Consider the following 17651-nt stretch of genomic DNA (forward strand, 5'->3'; position numbering starts at 1 on the left):
GAGTTTTTGTAACTAATCTGCTTAGCTTTTCATTATTTCATGCTATAAAATTTTAAAGACAATCTAAACGAGTAACAAGTTACAAACAAATAAAACTTGTCCTTGCATTTTGAATTAGTTCCAACTAAGTATCTGGAAGTTAGAGTGCTTAGGCATTAAATGGCTAGGTCTTGCATGTCATTCTCTAAACAGTGTTACTTCTGAGAGTGAAGAGTTAAGACATTAGTCTGCAATGTCTTCTGGAGAGAGAGACTGGATTCCTTTCCTTCCCTACAAAAAAATGCACTTCTGATGGTTGGTACAGGAGATTAACTGTGTAAAAGAAAACATGAGAACTTTGCCAAGGGTTTCATTTGTTTGTTGCTCTCTAAAGCCTTGCTGAAGCTGAAATTCCAATACTTTGGCCACCTCATGTGAAAAGTTGACTCACTGGAAAAGACCCTGATGCTGGGAGGGATTGGGGGCAAGAGGAGAAGGGGACGACAGAGGATGAGATGGCTGGATGACATCACCGACTCGATGGTCATGAGTTTGAGTAAACTCCAGGAGTTTGTGATGGACAGGGAGGCCTGGCATGCTGCGATTCAGGGGGTCGCAAAGAGTCGGACACAACTGAGCGACTGAATTGAACTGAAAGCCTTGCTATACAACATGTGCTTGGTGGGGGCAGTAACAGCATCAGCTAAGAGTGAGCTGGATGTGCAGACTCTCAGGTTCTATATCCCACAACCGCCAACTGGAATTTGAATTAGCAGTTAAATAGGATCACCAGGTGATTCAGATGCATAATAAAATTTGAGACTCAACTGCTAAAGTTCCTTCCAGTTGGAGGAGCTTATGATCTTATAATAACAAAATCTGACTCTTGACAAAGGTGTCTTTAAAATAAGGTAAAAAGGAAACTCACTGAATTTCAACATAATAACATTTTAATGAAAAGAAAGGATTGTGCCAGGCATGCAAGAAATACTGCCTCATTTAATCCTCACCAAAACCCCTAAAAGATGAATAGTATTATCTTCTTTTTACAGAGAAGGAAACAGTTGCTGAGAAATGAAAAGCTTTGTCTGAGGCTGCAGAGCCTGGGAGCAGCAGTGTATGTCTGGGGAACTAGGTCTTTCTCCCTCCAAGTCCTACACTGCTTCTACACCAATGGCCAGGAGAAGAATCTAGGAAAAGGTGCCAAGGGTAGTCACAAAAAAACAAACCAAGTGAAACTCAGTCAACCAACAAACAAAATTTACCGATTACGTACTCTGGACCAAGAAATGTTCAACTCTTAAAGGAAACCTAAGATGTGAGCAACAAAACAAAATTAAGACAATATAATGAGTATAAAATCTGTGATTCAAGTAATTATTAGAGATAACTAGACTTTAAAAGTGATTTTAAAATGTTAATAATAGTTATCTCATGGTTAGTAGAATTGCTGCTTTAAACTTTCTTATCTGAATTAATCAAATTCTCAAAAGGAGACACTGTTTTTAAATGAAGCTATGCTTCTACCAGTTTAATATGATATTTTAATGAAGAAATAATAAAATAGATTAAAAATGATTTTACATAAAAATAAGCCGATAAATCACAGGCTTCAAAGTTTCACAGGTCACGCTCTTGGACTTTTCCATTTAGTTTTACATTTTTCTTTTAGACATTATATACTTATTCTGCCTTGTGATTCAAAATATAATGTACTTCCCACAAACAGCAGATGGCACCATGCATCAGTGAAAAAAATGACAAAAAAAAAGTCATAAAGGTCAAGCTGTCAAAACTGATATATTTTTAAAATAACTCAAATTTTCTAATTAGCTTTATAATAGTGACAGATAATTTAAGACTTCATTTTGAAGATCCACTTTAGATGAGGAAGTTACTTTTGATCCAATTTTGCTGAAGAAAACTTGTGTGAGGATACAAAAGAGGAAAGAGGTATCCTACATTGTAAAAAGTCTACTGCAAATTAACTTAAAAATAGAGCTCTTAACATAAAAACTCCCAACTCAAGAGAGGTTTCTAGGAGAATAAAAATTCAAAGGGAAATTTCAAACTGCTAAATTATTAAAAGAACAAATCTAATATACAATTTAAGGATCATAAAATCATTACTGTATCTTCGAAACTGATTTTAATCAATAATCTGTGGTACTGTCAACCACACATCACAAAGAACTACATTTTTTGCCACCAAATCACATCATAATTATTTTCCTTGACTCCAAATGATCCCAAGTATTGTCCAAAAACACAATAAGAACCTGGGAGGTATGCTAAAAGCCAAACACAGAGTGCAAGTGAGTCCTTTCCTTCTTTGACCAGCAACTCAGCAAGCAAATAGACATTACTTCAGATACTGTTTCATTCCTGGATTCATCAAGCACATTGATTATATTTTTACAAAGACAGAAAACAGATTCTATAGGCACAATTTCTGTAACAGTATAGAATGAAAATGAAAGGTTAAAAGGCAAAAAATAAAAGTGATATAGGAGGTTATATATTATTGATCCTTCCAATTTGTAAGACTAAATTCCACTAAATCTTTTTTTCCAAACCAAAAACTTGCAGGGGTTGGTCAAAACAGGAGGTCATGTTTTCAGAAGTTAAAAAAATAATACCCAAGAACTCATCAGAAATTTTCCTGCAATATTTTCCTTTCTCAATCTTTAAACTGTGTATGTAATGCTTTGGGAAGAGGGTGATGTTTTTCATCGTCTCGGATAGGTATTTTTCCTGAGTGAAACACAGCAATAATACTTCTCAAGGGTTTACCTTATAAATAGTTTTGCCCTCCAATCATAAAAGTTCATTTTGGGTCCAAACAATAAATTTTAAAAAATGAAAATCCACTTAAAACCATGCTCTTGGCTCTAGGTAGTCATTCGTTTCTGATTCAATTCAACCCTATTCTACCCTATCTATGCTTTCTCATTGAGTGGTCAGAATTCATCAAGTCCTGCAATCCTTAACCGTGCCCATAACAACAACCATGCCCTCTTTTCTGAAATACGAATTCACCCACTGCCCTTCATCTCCTCTGCTGCCGCTTTCAACTAACTACCAGCTTTTATGGGCACCGGTCCCTAACCGGTCTCCTTGGTCTTCTCATTCCCCTTCAATGCATTCACAGCAGCCACTGCTGTGGTTGAGTTGGTAAGTCACAGCCATCAGTTCAGTTCAATTCAGTTCAGTCGCTCAGTCATGTCCGACTCTTTGCGACCTCATGAATCGCAGCACGCCAGGCCTCCCTGTCCATCACAAACTCCCGGAGTTTACTCAAACACATGTCCATCGAGTCGGTGACGCCATCCAGCCATCTCATCCTCTGTCGTCCCTTTCTCCTCCTGCCCCCGATCCCTCCCAGCATCAGGGTCTTTTCCAGTGAGTCAACTCTTCGCCATCAGGTGGCAAAGTACTAGAGTTTCAGCTTCAGCATCAGTCCTTCCAATGGACACCCAGGACTGATCTCCTTTAGGATGGACTGGTTGAATCTCCTTGCAGTCCAACGGACTCTCAAGAGTCTTCTCCAACGCCACAGTTCAAAAGCATCAATTCTTCAGCGCTCAGCTTTCTTCAGAGTCCAACTCTCACATCCATACATGACCACTGGAAAAACCATAGCCTTGACTAGACAGACCTTTGTTGGCAAAGTAATGTCTCTGCATTTTATATGCTATCTAGGTTGGTCATAACTTTCCTTCCAAGGAGTAAGCATCTTTTAATTTCATGGCTACAGTCACCATCTGCGGTGATTTTGAAGCCCCAGAAAATAAAGTCTGACATTGTTTCCACTGTTACCCCATCTATTTGCCATGAAGTGATGGGACCAGATGCCATGATCTTAGTTTTCTGAATGTTGAGCTTTAAGCCAATTTTTTCACTCTCCTCTTTCACTTTCATCAAGAGGCTTTTTAGTTCCTCTTCATTTTCTGCCATAAGGGTGATGTCATCTGCATATCTGAGATTATTGATATTTCTCCCGGCAATCTTGATTCCAGCTTGTGCTTCTTCCAGCCCAGCGTTTCTTATGATGTACTCTGCATATAAGTTAAATAAGCAGCATAAGTGACAATATACAGCCTTGATGTACTCCTTTTGCTATTTGGAACCAGTCTGTTGTTCCATGTCCAGTTCTAACTGTTGCTTCGTGACCTGCATACAGGTTTCTCAAGAGGCAGGTCAGGTGGTCTGGTATGCCCATCTCCTTCAGAATTTTCCACAGTTTTCCATACGGATCTCTAAAACAATTAAATCAGACCACACAATTCCATCTTATAGATCTTCACTGGCTCCTCCCTGCACTTGGGATGAAATCCCAGGTCCTCCTTGACATGGCTGCCAAGCTCTGTTATCACTTGGGTCCACCCACCTCTTGGCCAGCTGCTGTCTGTGATCTACTAGTTCTGCCTTTCTTCAATTTTCTCCCACTCAAAAGCCTCCCACATGGACCTTCCCCACCCATCGCTGAGAATTCGCATACTGATCTCTCAGATCTCAGCTCTAAATGTCACCTACTCAGAGAGGCCACTCTTGAGACCCTAATCTAAAATAGGTTTACTTATTACAAAAATCTTGAGGCAGCCTGTACTTTCCCTTTATAGCATTAAGCAAAATGTATAACCACATATGTTTTGTATTAATTTAGTATTTGTCTGCTCGATAGCCTGTTAGCTCCATGGATAGAAAAATAAATCTGTTCTATCAACCATGATATCTGCTAGGTCTAACCCAGTGTCAGAATATACTAGGAATTCAATATTTTTAAATAAATGAATGACTGGATGAATGAATACAACATTTCCCTTTAGTGAGTATCTCCGGTCCCCTAAATGTTGAATTTACTGGTTATTGCTTTTCTAGAGACAAAAGACAAACCTTCACTTGAAAACAACTTGGAAGCATATGCTTCCCCTGTTTTTGCTTTCCTGGCATCCTCCTAACTGTTCTAAGTACCAGTCTGTCTCACATTCATGTTTGGGATGAGAGTTGCCTAGTTTTCACTCTTTTTCAATGCCTTTGAAAGCCAAATAACTCATGAATCCATTTAGACTCTCTTATAAACCTTTAATAACCCAACCTTAAAAACATCTAGTTACCCTGCTGAAATGATGCAACACACCAATGTATTCTATGAACTCCTGTCCCCCCAAATATAAGAAAATATATCAAAAAAGGCTATACAAATCTAATTAAATTTTTTGCATACATCATATAATGTGTTCCCTCCCCTGTAAGTCCACAACAATGTAGCACCATTAGACAATTTGGCATTACACCACATACTCATAAATGTAGGTTTACTGCAAAAGATAAAAGGTATAGAGGATAAATCTGTAAAAGCCATAATCTTCAACAGTAGCATTCACTCTTAATGCTGAATTCTCAATGAATATGTGTCAGCTGACACCACACAACTATTCTGACTCTCCTAGGATTACCTTTTGAAAACATCTATTTCATCATGCCATTACCCTGATTTAAAAGTTTCAGTGGCTTCCCATTTATATAACTGTGTTTCCCAAACTGCAGACGCCAAATCCGAGGTAACAGTGAGTTATGTGTGAGGGAAAGAAAAGCCAAAGCAAATATGCTACATCTCTTTGGACAAACAGTTTTTACTTAAACATTTTTAGGAAAAAACATTTACATTAAAACAACTCTGGCTCTACTGTGGAGCAAAATGCAAAATTTAAAACTGAATTTTAAATATATGATATGCAACTATACAGAAGCTTTGAGTTTGAGAAACTGTCAGACACACGATAAACAGTAAATATGTTAAAGAGACATCACAGAGGACTTCATTCACTATATAAATAGTGACAATTATGGCCCAGCAATACTGGGCTTGAGCAGTGGACCTCCCTCCAGTTTGGATCAGGTGTTCCTTTTCTTATGAGCTCAACCCTAATATATCACTAGTGTCAATATAATATTAGGTTGAACCACAGGAAACTGTCAATATTCAATGACTTTTGATTTACAAAAATGACATACCCGTATGGTTCAACACAATAGAAGAGTCTTTCTGTCTAATTTGTACGTGAGCACCTCAACCTGCCTCCTTTCAAAAATATCTGTTTGTTGTTCTTCTCCATCATCAATTACTGTTACTGGCCTAAACCAGACTTCAGTAAAGGTTGGCTTAGGATTCAATCTGAATCAATTGATACACAAGTATAAGCAAGTACTCGATGCTCTATATTTTGAGGAAAAAACATTCCCTCTCCTTCAGTTATGGCATAAACAACTCCTGTTTGCCATTTAATAGTACTGAAGGAACATGAGCTAAAAAGAAATGGGAAAGTCACTTACAGTCATGCTCCCACAACCTAACTGATCAGAGCATTTATCTCAGTATGCTACTGGGTTAACATATAACAAAACCATTCTAATAAGCCACTTATATAAGTGTAGAATCTTTTAAGCTTGATCAACTATTTCTACTGTTAAACAAAGAAATAGGCTTCGTCAGAGTAAGAGTGCCTGATATCAACCACAAAGCACTGAATATCAAGTCACAATTTTCTTTGTAAAAAAGAAAAAGTTATTTGTGATTCTGACTTTTAAAAAGCTTTGAAATTTTTTAAGAAGGAAAAATTTTAGATTTTCAAAGAGATTTTTAAGTTTAGTATACATAAACGTGTTATTAACGATCATAGGTCCGTTTGGTCAAGGCTATGGTTTTTCCAGTGGTCATGTATGGATGTGAGAGTTGGCCTGTGAAGAAAGCTGAGTGCTGAGAAATCGATGCTTTTGAACTGTGGTGTTGGAGAAGACTCTTGAGAGTCCCTTGGACTGCAAGGAGATCCAACCAGTCCATCCTAAAGGAGATCAGTCCTGGGTGTTCATTGGAAGGACTGATGCTGAAGCTGAAACTCCAATACTTTGGCCACCTGATGCGAAGAGCTGACTCACTGGAAAAGACCCTGATGCTGGGAGGGATCGGGGGCAGGAGGAGAAAGGGACGACAGAGGATGAGATGGCTGGATGGCATCACCGACTCGATGGGCATGGGTTTGAGTAAACTCCGGGAGTTTGTGATGGACAGGGAGGCCTGGTGTGCTGTGATTCATGGGGTTGCAAACTGAAGCGACTGAACTGACTGACTGACTGATATCATTTTCTGAGTTTGTGAAAGTGAAAGTCTGAAAAAGCCTCACAAATCATCCACATTGAAAACAAAATGCAGACATATTTCATTCCCTATTTGGCAACTGCTAACTTTAAAAGGTTCCATCTTACTCTTCAGCTAAACCTTTATGAAATAAAATACCTGACTATTTTTAATCATAATTTGCTGCAGCACTGTCATGAAACAAGACTGATCCAGATCCCAGTTCTGAGGAAGTTTAGCTGTTAAAATACACATCTGTTTTCTGTCAACTTGGCTTTGTTGATAGGTCCATAGTAACAGATGACCAAAATAGCCTTGAAAAGAATCAACAGAACGAGGTTCTTACCCCTAGAATCAATCTGAACATACAGCAACCACATAAACATTGCTGGATATTTCCCTGAAGATTTGTGTTTCTCCGAATTCATTACCTTGGACTATTATTTTACTTCCTAGAATTTGCCAAGTAATGAATTCTAAGAAATGAAAAAGTGCACTACTCTCATGCCTCTCCATCTCACTCTTCTCAACCTCCATAAAAAGAACTGTGCCTAAACCATTCAATAGCTCCCATATGGGACAGAAGGCAGCTCCCCCATAACTCTCCACTATTGTTGCTACTGATGATTAAAATGATCAAAAAGTATATAACCTTTAGCCCAAACACATTTCAATATATAAGCACATGAAAGTATTAAGTGAGCATTCCTTAAACTTCAGAGAATTTTAAAATCTAGAAACATTTGTTAAATATGTAAATTTCTGGGGTCATATTTTTCAAGAATCTTGAGTCTCCTATGGGGCTACAGAATTTGTGTGATTAACAAGCTTTCCCCACCCCTCTTCCAAGTTATTTCTTTTGGATATAATTCAATTACCATAACATTCAGCCTTTAAAGGTGTTCAAATCAGTAGTTTTGAGTATATTCACATGATTGTACAACTATCTCAATTATCTAATTTCAGAACATTTCATCACCCTAAAAAGAAGCCTTTTATACCCAATCTCTCTTCCCCCAGCTCCTGGCAACTACTAATTTCCATTTTGTCTCCATGGATTTGCATATAAATGAAATCATACAATATGTGCTCTGTCTGGATCCTTTAACTTAGTACCATATTTTCAAGATTTATCGAGGATGTATCAGCACATCATGCCTTCTATGGCCGAATATATGGGTATACCATGTTTCGTTTCTTCATTCATCAGGGGTTGGACGTTGTGCTGTTTCCACTTTTTAGTTATTATGAATAATGCTGACATGACCATTAGTACACAAGGTTTTCTTGTGGGGGTATTCTTTTGGTAAATTTATGTTTTTAGTTCTTTTGGGTGCATATACAGAAGTTGAATTGCTGGGTAGTATGGTAACTCTATTTTTAACTTTCTGAGTAATTTCCAAACTGCTTTTCAAAGTAACTATAATACTTTACATTCTCATCAGCAATTTATGAGGGTTCCAGTGTCTCCACATCCTCACTAATGCTGGTTTTTGTCCACCTTTTTTATTATAGGTATTCTAGAGAGCGTGAAGTGTGTGCTTTTAGTTTGCTTTTTCATCTTGACTCATGATGTCAAAGATCTCTTAATGTGCTTATCAACCATCTGCATATCTTCTTTGGGGAAATGTCTACCCAGATTCTTTCAGTTTAGTCACTCAGTCGAGTCTGGCTCTTTGCGACCCCATGGACTGCAGCACACCAGGCCTCCCTGTCCAACGCCCACTCCCACAGTTTACCCAAATTCATGTCCATTGAGTTGGTGATGCCATCCAACCATCTTATCCTCGGTCATACCCTTTTCCTCCCGCCTTCAATCTTTCCCAGTGTCAGGGTCTTTTCCAATGAGTCAACTCTTCGCATGAGGTGGCCAAAGTATTGGAGTTTCAGCTTCAACATCAGTCCTTCCAATGAACACTCAGGACTGATCTCCTTTAGGATGGATTGGTTGGATCTTCTTGCAGTCCAAAGGACTCGCAAAAAGTCTTCTCCAACACCACAATTCAAAAGCATCAATTCTGCAGCACTCAGCTTTCGTCATAGTCCACCTTTCACATCCATACATGACTACTGTCCACTTTTAAAGTGGCTATCGCTCTTTTACTATACTTGATCTTAGAAAAATGGATGAGATGCTTGGATGGTATTACCAGCTCGATGGACATGAATTTGAACAACCTCTGGGAGTTGGTGATGGACAGAGAAGCCTGGTTGGTGTGCTGCAGTCCATCGGGTCGCAAAGAGTCAGACACGACTGAACGACTGAACTGAACTGAACCCCTTTATTCATTAAGTTGCAAGAGTTCCTTATGTATTCTAGATACAAAGCCCTTATCAGACATGGGATACAAATATTCCCTCCCATTCTCTGGGGTTTTTTTTTCTTTTTCCACTTTCTTGATAGTTTCCTTTGAAACACAAAATTTTAAAATTCTGATGAAATCTCTTGTCTTTATTCTTTTGTTGCTTGTGCTTTCAACATCATATGTAAGAAACCATTGCCTAATCCAAGGTCATGAAGATTTACAGTTAGATTTTCTTCTAAGAGTTTCATAGTTTTAACTCTTACATTCAGGCCTTTGATGGATATTTTTAGTTAATTCTTACAGATGTATGGGGCAGGGGATACAACTTCTTTTTTTTTTATATCAATATCCATTCATTCCAGCAACTTTGTTGGAAAGACATTATTTCCTTATTGAATTGTCCTGGCACCCTCGTCAAAATCAACTACCCAAAAATGTATATTTGTGAACTTTCAATTATAATCCATTAATCTATACATCTATACTATAACTAATCAGCTAACAGTGAGACTTTCAGTATTGCACTATCATGCTCTTCTGATATTAAAAAAAAATTCCCACAGAACAAGGAATATTTATAAAATTTCCAGGCGATACACTACTGGACATAAACAAAAATCAAAGGTGACCTGTTTTTCAGAAGCCTGATGATTTTGTGTATTTCAGGACAGACTCACTGTATCTGAATGTGTTCAGCACTATTTGCTTCAGCCCAGTCACTTATTTTTAAGCTGTTTATATTTCAAGATAAAAGTTTATTATTAGACAATTAGACAATAATGTGCTTTCCTCTGCTGAACAGAAAAAAGAACACTTAGAGATTTTATCAGGACTACTGGATATCTATCATTCATGCTTTTACAAAGAGTCATATAATAATAATAAATATTCCTTTCAATCGACTTACAGGAAAACAGATTCTGAATACTGAGAATGCACTAACTTTTCTCTGTATTAAAGATTCTTATGGACAAAATGGACTCTTGCCTATCTGTCAATTAGTATAAACAAGAGGACTAGTCAGAAGTACTATGCACCTACTTCACTGGGAAGAGGAGAACAACTAGACCATGACCACTAAGTGCTGTAAGAAAGAAACAACTACCAGATAATGACACAGCCCAAGCTGCAACTCAGTAGGTCAATGAGTCAGTGGAACATGCAGGAAACTGTTCTATTCAATTGAGGACATTTTTCTGGCAGTATTTCTCACAAAGAAGGGCAAAATGGGCTATATTACCAGGACATGGATAAGAAGCAAAATGTCAAGGGGACTTCTAAAAAAATTAAGAGCTTCTGAAAACCCTGATGAGACAACCTAAAAAGCAAGAGACCAGAATGTTTTGTTTTTTTTTTTTACATTTAATTTTATTAGTTGGAGGCTAATTACTTTACAATATTGTAGTGGTTTTTGTCATACATTGACATGAATCAGCCATGGATTTACATGTATTCCCCATCCCGATCCCCCCTCCCACCTCCCTCTCTACCTGATTCCTCTGGGTCTTCCCAGTGCACCAGGCCCGAGCACTTGTCTCATGCATCCAGCCTGGGCTGGTGATCTGTTTCACCCTAGATAATGTTCTTTTATGCTTCTTTTATAACCAATGCAATCAGCTATTACAGTAGTGGTAGCTGATTACTGTATGTCTAGATATAATTGCTCTGGGTAAATAATGTAAAAGTCGAATCATTATTTGGTTAAAAATGCCAAATAATGGATGCTGATGCTAAAGTACTTAAAAAGGGAAGACAGAGAAGAATACCAGGAGTATCAGAAGAAGCCATTTCATAATGAAATCCTGCTAGACCATAGAAGGAGCAACTGAGATACAAGATCAACAAATTCTTGGACTGAGAGACCTCAACTGATGTTGAGAAATGACAGAACTCAGTCTTTAAATGAAAGTAGATAATGTGGATTTCTTTAGAGAGACAAAGATCATGGTTTATTTGGACAATAATAATCAGCCTACCATAAAAACTGTTTCTAAGTTGGCCAGTCATATGATGAAGATGAAGGGCAGCAGTCTGTTTGGAGAAGGTAAGAATCAGTAGGACCAGGGATATAAAACTTTAAGCAATGTGTGGCCCAGAATCACTCCCCAGAAAAGTCTGCCAGTATGCCATCCCCAAACCTTTTGAGACTTAAAAAGGAAAGCTTAAAGTTTATCAGTAAAAACTGAGTATGAATATAACTGAATGATAAAGACAAGGAACCACTCTCCAAAAGAAGGTCTCATTTCCTATCTACTGCTAGTTGACACTATACGACAGAGTTTCCTCTCTAATGTACAATCTAAATAATTTATAAATCAGACTGTTATGAATAATAACAATGGAGGTCTTTAAATCTGTATTAGTTAGAAGACGCTTTCACAATCTAATTTTCAGACAACGGGAAGCATTCAAATATTTCATATTGCTTTGCACATAATTATGAAAATAATTTACACAGACTGACATTACATGCTGCCTTTACTCAACCCCTGTTTGAAAAACTAAACCACGAAAATGATTTGGAATACTGCTACCACTACAACTCTGAGGACCATAATTTTTAAGATTAAACTCTATATTAAAACTGTGCTACTCCTCATTCTAATTAAATAAATATCTATGGCTGGATAATACATTTTTGAGATATTATTTTGAGATTGATAATATAGTTTTGAGAGTAAATATTTATTTAATAAATATCAAATGCCAAATTTTAAAGCAGTTTAACACTAAATAATTTCAGTCCGTGAAGTACATACACTCAGAAATATTTTGATTTTCCAGATCCACCAATGACCCTTATCAGAAAATCTGATTCCATGCAGGGTACCTGTTGAGTGCGCTATAGGTCATGTGACTTCCCCCAGTGGCTGCCCCTTATCACAGAACACTGCACAAGAGATGGACACCTAGCCTACGGGGACACATGTATCTGACTCATTAATATGCAGGCTTATCTAAAACATGAGCAGGACCAATTACGTTATCCCTGAAGAGTGTTATCTTAAAAATATAAAGATAGTGCCAAGAGCTTAATCTTAGAGCTGAAGGGTGATGGAAGAATTTTCTGAGATATTTTAGTCCCTGTACAAGCAAAGATACAAATATATAGGTCAGGAAAAAAGGGAGAACATGTAATTCATAAAGAGTAAGAGATCAATACAGATGAGGGGCTGGAGTCTGTGTGTCACCTGTCCTTCCTGAGGTCCACTTGCTCATATTGCTCTGGGTCCCCTCTATATTTATAATAATTCCCGGATGGCACAGTGGTAAAGCTAATGCAGGAGATGTGTTTTCGATCCTGAGGTCAGGAAGATCCCCTGGAGAAGGAAATGGCAACCCACTCCAGTGCTCTTGCCTGGAAAATCCCATGGACAGAGGATCCTGGTGGGCTATAGTACATGGGGTCACAAAAGAGTCAGACTCAACTGAGTGACTAAATAACAACATTCCACTGTGTTTAAGCTACTATGTCTAAGTTTCTGTTTCTTAAAATCTCTTAACTAAAAGAGAAGGGATTCCTAAATATATTAACTTATTTTTTTCTCTTAAAGACTCAAAAGAAGTCTTATATTTCAGCCCATAGGATTTCATAAAAATATCTACATGAAGACACTAAAAATAATTTTCCCCATTAATTCTTTATTCCTACTCTTTTTCAACAGATATTTCACGTGTGTCTACAAGCTGACTAGGTATACAGTAAAACAGGAGAGAGACATGGCTCCTCTTTCCAGAAATGTGTAATCCAGTGAGAGAAATAGGTATTAGAAAAGTAATACACAATAAATAAATAAACAACCACCAACTTACAGGGTGCTACCAGAGAAGGTAAAAGGATGCATTACTTAAGAATGAGTGATCACAGAAAGCTTCTTAGAGGAAGAAACATTTAAACTTAGATCTGAAGGAGTGAGCACATAGAATGAAGAATATATTCTAGGCAGAAGGTAAAGACTACAGGAATGTTTTCAACCTGAAAAGATCGTAAGTGTTTCAGAAACTATAAGGTGGCCAGTGTTGAAGTATAGTGAATAAGGGCAAGACTGACCCAGGGATGCCACTGGGGAGAAAGGAAGGGAAGATTTCAGACCAAGTGAAAGAATGTAAATTTTATTTAGTGGGAAATCACTGAAGGATTTTCCTTCAGTGGCATGACCTGATACTGGTTTTATGAAAATTTCTCGATGCTGTGGAGAATCACAGGATAAAAGAAAGTCAAGTGGTAAGATGAATTAGAAGGTCCCTGAATAGGATATGAAACTAAGTAAAAGTCAAGAAGCAACAGTTAGAACCGGACATGGAACAATGGACTGGTTCCAAATTGGGAAAGGAGTAGGTCAAGGTTGTATATTGTCACTCTGCTTTTTTAACTTATATGCAGAATACATCATGTGAAATGCCGGGCTGGATGAAGAACAAGCCAGAATCAAGATTGCTGGGAGAAACATCAGTAACCTCAAATATGCAGATAACACCACCTTTATGGCAGAAAGCGAAGAGGAACTAAACAGCCTCTCGATGAAGACGAGAGAGGAGAGTGAAAAAGCTGACTTAAAATCGAACATTCAAAAAATGAAGATCACGCTATCTGGTCCCATCATTTCATGGCAAATAGATAGGGAAACAATGGAAACAGTGAGAGATTTTATTTTCTTGGGCTCCAAAATCATTGCAGATGGTGACTGCAGCCATGAAATTAAAAGATGTTTGCTCCTTCGAAGAAAAGTTATGACCAATCTAGACAGCATATTCAAAACCAGAGGCATTACTTTGCCAACAAAGGTCCATATAGTCAAAGCTGTGGTTTTTCCAGTAGTCATTACGGATGTGAGAGATGGACCATAAAGAAGGCTGAGCGTTGAAGAAATGTGGTGTTGGAGAAGATTCTTGAGAGTCCCGTGGACTGCAAGGAGAACAAACCAGTCAATCCTAAAGGAAATCAGTCCTGAATATTCACTGGAAGGACTGATGCTGAAACTCCAATACTCTGGTCACCTGATGGAAAGAACCATTATTAGAAAAGACTCTGATGCTGGAAAGATTGAAGGCGGAATGAGAAGAGGACGACAGAGAATGAGATGGTTGGATGGCATCACCAACTCAATGGACATGAGTTTGAGCAAGCTCTGGGAGTTGGTGCTGGACAGGGAAGCCTGGTTTGCTGCAGTTCATGGGATCCCAAGAGTTGGACACGATTAAGCGACTGAACAACAACTGAGTAGAAAGACACATTTTCCTTTGAAAACATATTTTGAAAATGGACTTGAGAAACCAGTGAGTACAATGTTTTCCAAATACTTGTAAACTTCTCAGATATATATATACATATATATATACACACACATACACACACAGAGCATACATAAAGACATACATGAAAATGATAAACACTGAATGGTTCCTCTGAAATAGGGAAAAGGGAGTGTGTGTGATCAGGAAGTGGTAATAATATACAAAGCTAATATTGTTGGTATTGTTTTATTTCTTAACCAGAGAGGTAGATACAGAGGAGTTCACTGTATGTCTTAATGATTTTTGATAAGTTTTATTAGTACTTTTTAATATTTTTTTTGTTTATTTGGCTGTGCTGGGACTGAGTTGCAGCACTCAGGATCTTTAGTTATGACATGTGGGATCTTTGGTTGTAGCATGTGGGATCTAGTTCCCTGACCAAGCATTGAACCCAGACCCCGTGCATTGGCAGCATGGAGTCTTAGCCTCTGGACTACCAGGAAGACCCTATTATTTTTTTTTAATTTTTATTTTATACTGGAATATAGCTGATTTACAATGTTGTATTCATTTTAGGTGCACAGCAAAGTGATTCAGTTACACATGAACCTATTTATTCTTTTTCAGATTCTTTTCCCATATACGTTAATATAGAAAAGTGAGTAGACTTCCCTGTGCTATAATGTAGGTCCTGGTTGATGACCTATTTTATACATAGTAGTGGGTACATGTTAATCCCAAAGTCCTAATTTATCCCTCTCCCAACCACCTTTCCCCTTTGGTAACCATAAGTTCGTTTTTTATGTCTGTAAGTATGTTTTGAATGGACTTCCCTGGTGGCTCTGACAGTAAAGCGTCTGCCTACAACGTGGGATACCCGGGTTCAATCCCTGGGTTGGGAAGATCTCCTGGAGAAGGAAATAGCAACCCACTCCAGTATTCTTGCCTGGAAAATCCCATGGATGGAGGAGCCTATTAGGCTATAGTCCATGGGGTTGCAAAGAGTCAGACACGACTGAGCGACTTTAGTTTCACTTTCACTGTTTTGAATATTTAATCATAAAAATAATAGACTATGTTTATTTTATTCAATCAATCCATGTATGTACATTTAACTTCTACAAGTGTTTCTGCAACCAAAACTAGTATAAAGTAACTTTAGTTATCCTGATTCATGATGAACTGAAAGATTTTTATTGGAAAAAAAATGTCACCCTACAACGTAAAGTCAGTGATCTTGGTTCTGATTATGAGAACTAACCACGCAAATAAACCCTGTGAGTTACTGCACAGGTTCAAAATGTGCAAAGTCTTTGTGAGTCTGATTTCACTGAAGCAAAATACCACTTCTGTTTTTAGGAGTAAATATGTTCTTGTATTTTAAAGTACTAGGTTTAGCATATTTATTCCCCCATTGATCATCTTTCATAATTATCCCACCCTCTGTAGTTCTTATTTAAAGGTTGACCTTACATATGTTTCCAGAGGCACAAAAACCTGCTTCTAGAACAAACACTGCAGAGGAACTGTAATCCAAGCACTTCAAGAACAAAGCACGTGACAGTAACTTTCCCTTTCACTCCACAGCATCATCTGTCTCCAAGATGCTCCCTGGAGCATAGAGACTGCACAATCAGCCATCCTTTTCCTCTCCCCACTACACTAAATGAAAACATGTAATCAATAAACGTACCCCAGATGCTCCATCAGCATATCCTGTTTTTTCTACTTTTGAAATCTGTCCAGAATTCAACCACTTTTAACCACCCTCACTGCCGCTGGGCCAAACAACCGAGACTACCACAGTTGCCTCCAACTGGTCTTTCACTCCCCTCTTTGAACTCTCCCCACATCTTTTTTCAACAGTGCAACTGATGATCAGGATAAAACATAACCTCTCCAGTGGTTTCTCCTCTCGGTCCAATAAAACCTAAATTCTCTACAAGAGTCATAAGACCCTGTTTAACGTCTGCCACAATTCTCTTCCTTCTCTCTCCATAGCATTTAACACCTCTCATATACTATAATTCCACTTAATCATCTCTTTATTGCTTCCCTCTTCCACAAAGATAACAAAATTAATAAGGGCAAGAGTTTTATCTGTTTTTTATTTACTGTTGTATCCCTGAACTTGAATGATGCCAAGTATTGAGTAGGTGTTGAAAAAATGTTTGCTAAATGAATGAATGAATATTCCCCTCAAAGTCACAGGAAGTAGAGGTAGTTGTTCTGTCATTTTTTAACTGGAGGTTTCTGCCTCTTTCTGTAATGTCACAATTAACAAAAACACAAGAAAAAGCTATACGACAACTGATGTGAGAACCATAAAGACCCTAGAAAGTGGGAAAGATATTAGCACCCAGAAACAAGATATTAAAGAGAGTTCTTTTTCTAGTCCTGAGATTTTCTATTGATAAGTAAAACATTAAAGTAGCATATAGAGTATTTATTGGTTAGTCAAAGTATTTGTTTCCTTCCTTTCATGAATAATTACTACTAAAATTTTCAGAAAATTTTATGTTTTTGTTCTTAATTTTCCTATATCAGCTCTTTCTAATGTGCTTTAAATTCAACATATTACTTGTTGAAGATATTAGTGCTTCCATAGTAATCATATAGCACAATAATAAATGTATCAAACTAACATGTTGTGATACATAGCGATACAAGCTTCAATTCAGTTCAATTCAGTCGCTCAGTCATGTCAAACTCTTTGCGAGCCCATGGACTGCAGCATGCCAGGCTTCCCTGTCCATCACCAACTCCCGGAGCTTACTCAAACTCATGTCCATCGCATCAATGATGCCATCCAACCATCTCATCCTCAGTTGTCCCCTTCTCCTCCCGCCTTCAATCTTTCCCAGCATCAGGGGTCTTTTCAATGAGTCAGCTCTTTGAATCAGGTGGCCAAAGTATTGGAGTTTCAGCTTCAGCATCAGTCCTTCCAATGAATATTTAAGACTGATTTCCTTGATGGACTGGTTTGACTTCCT

General features: G+C 37.8%; 1 protein-coding gene across 3 annotated transcripts in view; it reads right to left on the reverse strand.

The window, feature by feature from the left end:
- RABGAP1L (RAB GTPase activating protein 1 like) overlaps positions 1-17651 on the reverse strand; it is a 669536-nt gene that overhangs the window by 207478 nt on the left and 444407 nt on the right. The gene's annotated exons all lie outside the window — the stretch shown is intronic.

The sequence above is a fragment of the Cervus canadensis genome, chromosome 13, assembly GCF_019320065.1.
Source record: "Cervus canadensis isolate Bull #8, Minnesota chromosome 13, ASM1932006v1, whole genome shotgun sequence".
NCBI lineage: Eukaryota > Metazoa > Chordata > Mammalia > Artiodactyla > Cervidae > Cervus > Cervus canadensis.